Source organism: Neofelis nebulosa, chromosome 5 (genome assembly GCF_028018385.1).
Source record: "Neofelis nebulosa isolate mNeoNeb1 chromosome 5, mNeoNeb1.pri, whole genome shotgun sequence".
NCBI classification, from domain to species: domain Eukaryota; kingdom Metazoa; phylum Chordata; class Mammalia; order Carnivora; family Felidae; genus Neofelis; species Neofelis nebulosa.
Window position 1 is genome coordinate 37,481,841 of NC_080786.1, and position 12,181 is coordinate 37,494,021.

Here is a 12,181-nt window from a genome sequence, read left to right on the forward strand (position 1 = left end):
GATACCAAAATAGATTAAAAACACCACACAAAAAAAAAAAAGAAAGAAAGAAAGAGAGAGAGAGAAAGAGGGAACTACAGGCCAATATCTCTGATGAACATAAATGCAAAAATCCTCAACAAAATTCTAACAAACTTAATCCAACAATACATTAAAAATCATTTGCTGGGCACCTGGTGGCTCAATCGGTCAAGTGTCTGAGTCTTGATTTTGGTTCAGGTCATGACCTCATGATTCTCTGTGCACTGACAGCAACAGAGCCTGCTTGGGATTCTCTGTCTCCCTCTCTCTCTGCCCCAACCCTGGCTCACATGTGCACACATAAACGCTCACTCTCTCTTAAAAATAAATAAACAAGTGTACCTGGGTGGCTCAGTCAGTTAAGCATCTGACTACTGATTTCTGCTCAAGTCATAATCTGGCAAGTTTGCGAGTTAGAGCCCCGCATTAGGCTCCTTGCACTGCGAGTGTGGAGCCTGCTTGGGATTCTCTCTTCTGCCCCTCCAGCACATGCTCTCTCTCTCTCAAAATAAATAAACTTAAAAAAAAAAAGAAATTTAAAATACATAAATAAATAAACATTAAAAAAAAATCATTCACCACAATCAAGTGGGATTTATTCCCAGGATACAAGGGTGGTTCAATACCTGCAAATCAATCAGTGTGATACATACCATCAATAATAGAAAACACAAAAATCATATGGTCATTTCATCAGATGCAGAAAAAGCATTTGATAAAGTACAATATCCATGCATGATAACAAAGCCAGTTTGGAGGGAAGGTACCTCAACATAATAAAAGCCTTACATGAAAAATTCACAGCATCATCATACTCAATGGAGAAAATCTGAGAGCTTTTCTCCTAAAGTCAGAAACAAGGCAATGATGTCCACTCTCACTACTGTTATTTAACATAGCACTGGAAGTCCTCGTCACAGCAATCAGACAACAAAAAGAAATAAAAGGCATCTAAATTGGTAGGAAGAAGTAAAATTTTCACTATTTGCAGATGACATGATAGTATATATAGAAAATCCTACAGACTCCACCAAAAAACTAGAACTGATCAATGGATTCAATAAAGTCTCAGGATACAAAATCAATGTACAAAAATCTGTAGCATTTCCAGGGGCATCTGGGTGGCTCAGTCAGGTAAGCATCGGTTCGAGCCTTGCACTGGGTTCTGTGCTGACAGCTCAGAGCCTGGAGCCTGCTTTGGATTCTGTGTCTCCCTCTCTCTCTCTGTCCCTCGCCCACTTGCACTTTGTGTGTGTGTCTCTCAGAAATAAATAAACATAAAAAAAAAAAGAAATCTGTAGCATTTCTATACACTAATAATGAGGCAGTAGAAAAAGAAATTAAGAAAACAAACCTAGTTACAATTGCACCAAAAATAATTTAAAAACCTAGGAATAAACTTAACCAAAGAAGTGAAAAAACTGTACTCTGAGAACTATAAAATCTAGATGAAAAAAATGAAGACAACACTAAGAAATGGAAAGACGTTCCATGCTCATGGACTAGAAGAACAAGTAATGTTGAATAACAAATAAAAAATATTTTAAAAATGTCTTTACCACCCAAAGCAATCTACAGATTTAATGTAATCCCTATTCAAAATATCAACAGCATTTTTCACAGAAGTAGAATGGACAATCCTAAAACTTGTATGGAACAAGTAATGACTCCAAATAGCCAAAGCAATCTTGAAAAAGAAAAACAAAACTGGAGGTATCACAATTCCAGACTTCAAGTTATATTACAAAGCTGTAGTAATGAAGACAGTATGGTACTGGCACAAAAACAGAAATCTAGATCAATAGAACAGAATAGAAACTCAGAAATAAACCCACAATTACATGGTCAATTAATCTTTGACAAAGGATGAAGGAATATGCAATGGGGAAAGAGTCTCTTCAACAAATGGTTTTGGGAAAACTAGAGAGCTACATGCAAAAGAATGAAACTGGAACAACCACAAAAAAGAATTAAAACGGACCACTTTCTCAAACCATACACAAAAATCAATTCAAAATGGATTAAAGACCTAAAGGGAGGCCTAAAACTATAAAAATCGTAGAAGAGAGCACAGGCACTAATTTCTTTGACACTGGCCATAGCAACATTTTTCTAGGTATGTCTCCTGAGACAAGGGAAATAAAAGCAAAAATAAGCTATTGGAACTACATCGAAATAAAAAACTTTTGCACAGCAAAGGAAACAATCAACAAAACTAAAAGGCAACCTACTGAATGGGAGAAGATATTTGCAAATGACACATCTGATAAAGAATGGGTTAGTATCCAAGATATATAAAGAACGGATACAACTCAACACCCCAAAAACAAATAATCCAATTAAAAAATGGGTAGAAGACATGACTAGACATGTCTCCAAAAAGATATACAGATGCCCAACAGACATATGAAAAGATACTCAATATCATTCATTACCAGGGAGATGCAAATCAAAACTACAATGAGATATCACCTCATTTAGAATGGCTAAAATCAAAAACACAATAAACAACAAATGTTGGTGAGGATGTGGAAAAAAACAAACTCTAAGTGCACTGTTGGTGGAAATGCAAACTGGTGCAACCACTGTGGAAAACAGTATGGAGGCTCCTCAAAAAGTTAAAAATACAACTACCCTACTATCCAGCAATTGCACTACCGGGTATTTACCCAAAGAATACAAAAACACTAATTCAAAGGGATACATGCACCTCTATGTTTATTGCAGTATTATTTCCAAAAGCAAAATTATGGAAGCAGCCCAAGTGTCCATCAATAGATAAATGGATAAAGGTGTAGGGTGTGTGTGTGTGTGTGTGTGTGTGTGTTTGTGTAGACAGACAGATAGACAGATAATTATTCAGCCATAAAAAAGAATGAAATCTTCCCATTTGCAACAAAATGGATAGAACTAGAGTATAATGCTAAGCAAAATAATTCAGAAAAAAACAAATACCACATGATTTCACTTATATCTGGAATTTAAGAAACAAAATTAACAAAACAAACAAAAAAAGGAGAGACAAATCAAGAGACAGACTGTTAACTATAGAGAAAAAACTGATAGTCACCAGAGGGGAAGTGGGGAGGGATGGGTGAAATGGGTGATGGGGATTAAAGACTACGCTTAATGAGATGAGCACTGAATAATGTACAGAATTGTTGAATCACTATATTGTACACCTGAAACTAATATAACACTGTATGTTAACAATACTGGAATTAAAACAAAAGACTTAATTTAAAAAAATCAATACATATTATATATTATAATATGTTAAAAAATCCAATATACATTATAACATATAATATGTACTGAATATTAATATATTGATTCTACTTACATGAGGTACTTAGAGTAGTCAAAATCACAGAGACAGAAAAGAGAATAGTTGTTGCCAGGGGCTGGGGGATAAGGGGTGCGAATGAGGAATTACCAATAGGTATAGAACTTCAGTTTTAAAAGATGAAAGGAGTTATGGATATGGGGGTGGTGGTCGCAAACATTACAGATATACTTAATACCACTGAAGTGTATATTTAAAAATGGCTAAAATGGCAAATTTTATGTTATGGGTATTTTAACACAATACAATTTTTTTTTTAACGGACAGAAAACGAAGTCGATCCCAAGCCAAAAAAAAAAAAAAAAAGAAAAGAAAAGAAAGAAAGAAAGAAAGCATATAAAAAAATGAGCAAGAATAGCCAAATTTTGAAAATACAGAGTAAGGTCTAGCCCCACCCAATTATTAAAACAAGTTATAAAATTACAATAATTAAAATATTATACACTGTAAATGAAAAGGCATATAGTTTGATGGAGAAAAAGTCTGATAATAAACCCAAATCCTTATGGATTTCTTTATCGAAATTGAGAGTGTATCAAAATTGACTCTTCAAATCAGTGGGGTTTAAGTGGCTTAAGTGTATTATTAAATAAATAGTGTTGAGATAGATAATTGAGTAACCATCTGACAAAAATTAACTGGAACTATAATTTTCACCTCATTCAAAATAATTCCAGGTGGATCAAGAAATTTAATGCAATTTGGGGGGGTACTAGAAGAAAACATGGGAATTAGAGTTCTTAATCTCCATGTGTGCAAAACTTTCTAACTACAAACCCAAACCCAGAGTTTATAAAAGAAAAAAACCTGATATAAATACAAAATATGTGCATATATCTTTTTTTGCCTTTTAAAGAAAACACCACAATGCAAGCCATAGGAAAAGTCAACTGGAAAAAAGCGTTTGTAATTCACATTACAGAAAAAGAGTTAATTTCTATACTATAAAAGCTATAAATAAATAGAACATGAAGAGCCTTAAAAAAATGGCCAAGGCTTTATAATAGAAAATACAAATGGCTTTAAACAATTTTTTTAAGTTTGTTTCTTTTTTTAAATTAAAAAAAGTTGTAATCTTATTTTAGAGAGAGTGGGAGCAGGGGAAGGGGTCAGGGGGGAGACGGAGGGAGGAAGAGAGAGAGAAAGAGAGAGAGAGAGGGAGAGAACCTTAAGGAGGCTTCACACTCAGCACAGAGTCTGACACAGGGCTTGATCCCGTGACCCTGGGATCATGACCTGAACCGAAACCAAGAGTCAGATGCTCAACCAACCTTTAATGTTTAAAGGCCCCACAAATGGCCTTTAAACATAAAAAAAAAAAAAAAAAAAGTTCAACCTCTCTCATAAGAGAAATGCAAAATAAAGTTGTAATATACAACATCAAAAATATTGATACTGGTATACTATATTGAGAAGGATGGAGAAAAACAGACTTTTTCATACTTTGCTGGTGGTAGAATAAATAGGTACCATCTTTTCAGCGGGTAATTTCACCATGTCACTGAAAATCATAAATATGTATATCCTGAGTTTTTTTCTATGGAGTCACATGATACCATACACACACACCCACACACGTATATACACATACACATACATAAATACACATACACACAAGGATAATCACAATGGTGTCATTTTTAGAGCAAAAGATCTTTTGGTTAGGTAACAGATAAACCCTAACTGTTTACCAATAGTAGACTAGTTAAACAAATCAAGGCCTAAAAAAAGGAATAAGGGAGCACACTGTGTACTGATTGAATGACCTCCAGTTTATTCAGTGAAAAAGACTAAGTAATAGAGAAGTATGTGTGGCATACCGGCATTTGTATAAAAAGACCATCTCTGAGACCACAGTACTGGCTGGATGTATGGCAAAGAGTATAAAGAATACATTTTTTTTTCTTTTCTTTGATTAATATTAATGAAATAGTAAGATGAGCTACTGATGCCCTTTCTACATTTTGTATTTTATACCATGAACAAAAACTACCTATATAATAAACTTAATTCTTAAAATTCTCAATTTTCCTTCATATAGAAACAATGCTTGTTTTCATGATATAAGAAGAAATAATTGTCTGAGCTTTAGAGAAACAGGGTATGGTTTTTGTAATATTTTAGATAGAATCCTCTCTTGGGAAACTTGAGAAGACATAGTTATTATATTGTAATCAAATCCTGTGTAAAGAAAAGTCTTTGTCTACAATAGCACAGAGAACAACTAAACAAGACCAAATTCACTAAAGCTGACACACACAGATAAAATTACAGAACACAGTTTTTAAAAAGCCAGAAGATGGCGATATTACCTCATTAAAGTCCCACTGGTACCAGTCTCTAAGCTTCTGATCCTTTGTTATTAACAAACCTGATTTTCTTCTTATGTCTCTCTCCTTGCCTTCCTGCATTCCCTCCTATATTTACCTATCCTTCTACTCTTCACCCATGATATGAAACTGAAATAAACATAAATGGAAAAGGAAGATAGAAGAAATTCCTCAATTTATAACAATACTATTTTTAAGCAACTATAACTAACTAAAATGTATTATAAGGTTGTTTTGGTTAATTATGAACACACAGGTTTATATCCATTCTCTCCTGAAACTACAATAAAATGATATGAAACGACTGAAAAAGGATATAGCTATCAAAAAACCTTTCTGTACATCTCTATAATGAAAGGGAACCACAGCCGATGAGACATAAATAAAGCTTTTTGAAGCTAGATAGAAGACTGGTGAATAATAATTGACTTGGTAAAACACACAAGCCAAACCTGAGCATATGACAGTCGGTGAAGGTATGAAACCACTAAAAAGCACAACAGAAATGCTCAAGAATTGGAGACATTGGAAGGTAGGAGTGTGGCTTGGGGCTGAAAATAAGAATATCAAGTTAAAAGTTTGAATAAGGGATAGTTTTTACCCAGATGCCTTACCATGTAACCAAGAAACTACCTCTTGTGCACCCTAGCAAGACACAAGTGTTTATGTTCTTAAGGTACTAAACCAGACAAGATGTAGAAATCAAGTACACATAAGGTAGTGTGTCACATGATACCACAAAGAGATTAAATGGAGATTTACATGCTGAATGGTGGACCAAGCCTTATCTTCCAAATCAGCTTCAGAACACAGCCCAATCAAGCAGATTCCTCCATGGGGAATCTGACCCAAGAGAAAAGACCTGCAATCATTCAATCACGCTGTGTTAAGACTTGCAGTTCACAGCTCCCCATACACAGAAATTTTACTCAGCTTTTTTTACTCCCTCATTCTTTAATCTGAACAGATGGCTAAACTTTACTGAACAATTGAGAAAACGCCTTGAATGTGAAATGAAGAGATCAAATAAACAAAACAATGGTAGACCAAATTAATAAACAAAATACAAAAGAAAGAAAAAAGAAAAGAAGGACAGAGAGGGAGAAAGAAAAAAAGCAAAAGAAAGGGTAAGAAACACAAAGTAGAACAAAATGTTAAAAAAAAAAATTAGAATACCAATTCAGAATGTCCAACTACAAAAGAATTACAGAAAAGGAAAAGAGGGAAAAAGGAAAGAAATTATACAAAAAATATGAGATTGCTGTTTCTGGCAACACAGTGAAATAAATGATCTGTAAACTTCACCTTAACAAAACATCTAGAAATGGAGAAATCAAATAAATACTCCCTCAAACACTGAGCTCACAAAAAAACAAAGCATTCAGCTGCCACAGAGGACTTTGTCAACGTAAATAACCAAAACTTCTGTTTTTAATGGCTTTACAGTGACAAGGGACAAGGCCTTGGGAACCACATGAAGTTAAGTTAGAATTGAGGCTCCCCACCCCCTTAAACACATTCTCAGTGAAAGAATGGACTAGGGAGGGGAGAAAAAAATCAACCAACATTAAAGAAAAGACAAGAAAATGTCTCCCTCTAGCTCTAGACTCTGGGAACCAGGGGAATAAAAAAATCTAAAAATCCACAGATTCAGATTTCACAATGGCCTCCAATTAAAAACAAAACAAAACAAAAGCAATTCATCCAGACACAGCAAAACATTAAAAGAGATCTTAAGAGCAGGCAGAGGATGATACCAAAAGTATAAGCAAAAAAAAGAGAAACAGGATTTCTTGAAAACTTTAAAATTTTGTGCATTAAAAAACACTATCCATGGGCATTTGGGTGGCTCAGTTGGTTAAGTGTCAGACTTAGGCTCAGGTCTTGAGCTCGCGATCTGTGAGTTCAAGCCCTGCGTTAGGCTCTGTGCTGACAGCTCAGAGCCTGGAGTCTGCTTCAGATTCTTTGTCTCCCTCTTTCTCTGACCCTTCCCCACTCACACTCTGTCTCTATCTCTATCAAAAATAAACATTAAAAACATTTTTAAAAATATTTTTTAAAAAAACACTATCCACAAAGGAAAAAGGCCACCCCCAGAATGGGAGAACACATTTGCAAATCATATATCTGATAAGGGATCAATATCCAAAATATAGAGAGAGTACCTCAAACTCAAAAAAAAAAAAAAAACCACCTGAGTCAAAAAAGGACAAAAGACTTGAAAAGACCTCCAAAGAAGATATATAAAGATATATAAATTGTCAACAAACTCATGAAAAGACACTCAACATAACTAATCATTAAAGAAATGCAAAATAAAACCACAGTGAGGTACCACCTCATACCCATTAGGATGACTACTATCAAAAAAATAAAAGACAGAAAGAAACCAAAAAGTGTTGTGAGGATCCAGAAAAACTGGAATTCTTATGCATAACTGGTGGGAATATAAAATGGTACAGTCTCTGTGGAAAACAGTATGGAAGTTCCTCAAAAAATTAAGAATAGAATTATATGATCCAGCAATTCCACTTTTGAGAATACACTCAAAAGAACTGAAAGCAGGGTCTCAAAGAGATACTTGTACACCCATGTTCACAGCAATATTATTTACAGTAGCTAAAAAGTGGAAGTAACCAAAGTGTCCATCAATGGATAAACAGACAAGCAAAAAATGCCACATATCCGTACAGAAGAATATTATTATTCAGCCTTAACAAGGAAGGAAATTCTGATATGTGCTAAAACATGGATGAATCTTGAGGACACTATAACAAGTGAAATAAGCCTGTCAGAAAAAGACAAATACTGTATGATTTTACTTATTTAACTTATATAACCACTTAGAGTAGTCAAAATCATAGAAACTGGAATGGTGGTTGTCAGGGGCTAAGGGGAGGGGAGAAGGGGGGATTACTGTTTAATGAAGACAGACTTTCAGTTTTTCAAGATGAACAGAGTTCTGGAGATGGTGGTGATGGTAACACAACAATGTAAGTGCACTTAACACTGAACTATACACTTAGGAATGGTTAAGATAGTGCGGCACCTGGGTGGCTCGGTTGGTTACCTGTCTAACTTCAGCTCAGGTTGTGATCTCATACTTCCTGGGTTTCAGCCCCACACTCTGATAGTGCAGAGCCTGCCTTGGGATTCTCCCTCTCTCCCCCTCTCTCTGCCCCTCTCCCACTTGCTCTCTCTCAAAATAAATAAATAAACTTAAAAATAATGGTTAAGATAGTAAACTTTATGTTTGTGTATTTAACTATAATAATAAAAATAAATAAATAAAAAAACTCTGGGGAAAAATCAGGCAGAGAGAAAAACAGACAGTTAGAAATGTCTGTTAGACTGCAGAAGAAATGACAGACTGCAGAAGACTTCTCAACATTAAAAGCAAAAACACTGTGAAGTAAATCCTCAAGGTGCCAACTAAAAGAAAATAATAGCAAACTAAAATTTTAAACTATTTTTTAAAAATAAGGGTGAAATAAAGGCATTTTCAGTGAGTTTATCATCAGTAGACATTCAATAAAGAGATATCCAAAAAATATACTTCAGGAAAATGGAAACTAAACTGAAACCACAGTAGAAATTCAAGAAACAGGAACAAAAGAATTAAAAAACAAAGGAGTATATATAAACAAACATCATCTGTACAATAGCTACACTGAATAATTTTAAAAGATGAAAAAGAGGGGCGCCTGGGTGGCGCAGTCGGTTAAGCGTCCGACTTCAGCCAGGTCACGATCTTGCGGTCCGTGAGTTCGAGCCCCGCGTCAGGCTCTGGGCTGATGGCTCGGAGCCTGGAGCCTGTTTCCGATTCTGTGTCTCCCTCTCTCTCTGCCCCTCCCCCGTTCATGCTCTGTCTCTCTCTGTCCCAAAAATAAATAAAAAACGTTGAAAAAAAATGCATTAAAAGATGAAAAAGGGGCAGGGGGGAACAGGAGGAAATACAGCTTGGACAACAATAACATAAGAAGGGAGAAGTCTGATCCGAATGAAAGAATTCTAAGGGCCTGGTATTGTTTAGGAAATACCATGGTAAATTAAATGTGCTCACTAAAAATGTAAAGGCAACCAATGAAAGTATAAAAGAATAATCAAATGCATGCAGAAAAGGAGAAGAGAAGCAGCACAGAAAAAGCAGTATAAATAGATGGTAGAGAAACACAAATACATAAGTACACTCATTAGTTAAAAGATTGTCACACTAGGTTTAAAATAAACAACAAAAAGCAAAACAAAATCCAACTGCTCTTTGCAAGGCATGCCAAAAGCATACCTTCAGAGAAAGTAATAGAATGAAAACAGAAAGACAATGTGACTCTATAAATAGACAAATGGTCTTTATATTAAGAGCATTACAGAGGATAGAGAGGATATAATGATTAAAGGTTCTTTACAGCAGGAAGACACAAATACTCTAAATTTCAAAGTATTTTATAACATAGTTTACAAATGTTAAGGCAAAAAATGAGAAACGTACAAGGAGAAATGGAGAAATCTACAATTATATAGGAAAATTTTAACGTATCTCTTAGAAATGATGAGCCAAATAGATACAAAATTTCATCAACACACTTAGTTTGATCTAAGTAAGAGGCATATGTAGAAACCAGCCCCCCTCCAAATGAAAGAATACACATTGTCTTCCAAAGAATTCTCTTCCAAACAGTGCCTCATTTGATGAGGTCAGCATAACCTTTACACCAAAACCAGGTAAGAATAGAACCAATAGGGGCACCTGAGTGGTGCAGTCAATTAGGTGTCTGACTTTTGATCTTGGCTCAGGTCATGATCTCACAGTTCATAAGTTTGAGCCCAGCATCGGGCTTTGCACTGATGGTGTGGAGCCTGCTTGGGATTCTATTTCTCCTCTCTGCCCCTCCCTGCTTGTGCTCTGTCTCTCTCTTACTAAAAATAAATAAATAAACTTAAAAAAAATAGAACCAATAATGTTAAGTTACAGTTGAATTTAACTAATGTATAGCAACAAAATAAATACAGAAAAACAAACAAATCAATGAATACTAGGAGGATTATAATGGTAAAGACAACCCAACAGCAAAGATGAAATACTTAAGAACAGATTATTAGAAATATATAAACCTTGCATGAGTTTTATGTATGAATTGAAAACATAGATCTACACAAAGCCTGTACATGAACGGTCATAGCAGCATTATTATAATAACCAAAAAGTATAAACAAACCCAAATGTCCGCCAACTGATGAACAGAGAAACATAATGTAGAATATCCACACAATGGAGTATTATTTGGCAATAAAAAGGGGATGGAGTACTGATACATGTTACAGCATGTAAAAACCTAGAAAATATTATGTTAGGTGAAAGAAGCCAGTCACAAAAGGCTGTATGACACCATTTACAGTAAAACCTTGGATTGCAAGTAACTTGTTCTGAGAGTGTTCCACAAGACAAGCAAACATTTCTAATAAATTTTAACTTGACAAACAAGCGATGACTTGCAATACGAGTAGTACACAATACCAGATGTCACATGATCACAATCAAGCCAATGGTTCTTCTCTCTCTCTCTCACTGCAGGATTATGGGTGATCATCTCCCATGTTTGGATGCTCAGTCTCAGGCCATGGTGTTTGGCAGAAATCAGTGATTTTTTTAGAATATTGGAAGGTGCCCATAACTAGTACTAATGTATTTTTTGTCACTTCAAAGCACCTGTGGACAGTCCTCTGCTTTTCCATACAAGAGTAAGCTTAGGAATGATTTGCTCCATTCTAGGTCAGGCTGCCAGCAGATATAGACCCATGCCTCTGCTGCCTTATTGCCAGTTACTTTAAATACAGTATATGACAAGAGTTTAATACTATACAGTAGTCAACATCTGTGTGAATGTATACAATGACCCCATCCAGAAAAAGGTTGAAAATAAAGACAGTAAGAAGGTGAAGATGATTATAAGGTGAAGATTATGGTGGAAGTTAAGAAGGAAATCATTGAGAAGTACCAACGAGGTATGTGAGTGGCCAAAATTGCAAGATTTTATAAGAAGTCTACATTGACCATTTGCACAATATTAAAGAAGAAAAAAGAAATAAGGGGGCTAGATGCAGCAAAAGGAGTCACGCAAGTATCAAAGCCACGGCCATGTGTTCTGGAAGATGGAGAAAAGTTGCTTCTGGTTTGGATAAACGAGAAGCAACTAGCAAGTGATACTGTGACCAAGAACTTTATCTGTGGGAAGGCAAAGGCTTCCTACATGGACCTCGTAAGTAAACTGCCAGGTATGTCAACAGAAAACAAAGAAGGCTTCAAGGCAGGCAGGGGATGGTTTGATAACTTTAAGAGAAGAAGTGGTATCCATACTGTTGTGAGGCATGGAGAGGCTGCGAGTTCAGATGCTAAGGCAGCTGAGGCGTTTGCTACCAAGTTCCAGAAGGCCATGGTTTCTGAATGTTACCTGCCGAAGCAAGTTTTTAACTGTGATGAAACAGG

At 35.4% G+C, this 12,181-nt stretch overlaps 1 protein-coding gene across 3 annotated transcripts in view; it reads right to left on the reverse strand.

Annotated features, from left to right (window-relative positions):
* Window positions 1-12,181, reverse strand: part of TFDP2 (transcription factor Dp-2) — a 183,555-nt gene that overhangs the window by 153,807 nt on the left and 17,567 nt on the right. The gene's annotated exons all lie outside the window — the stretch shown is intronic.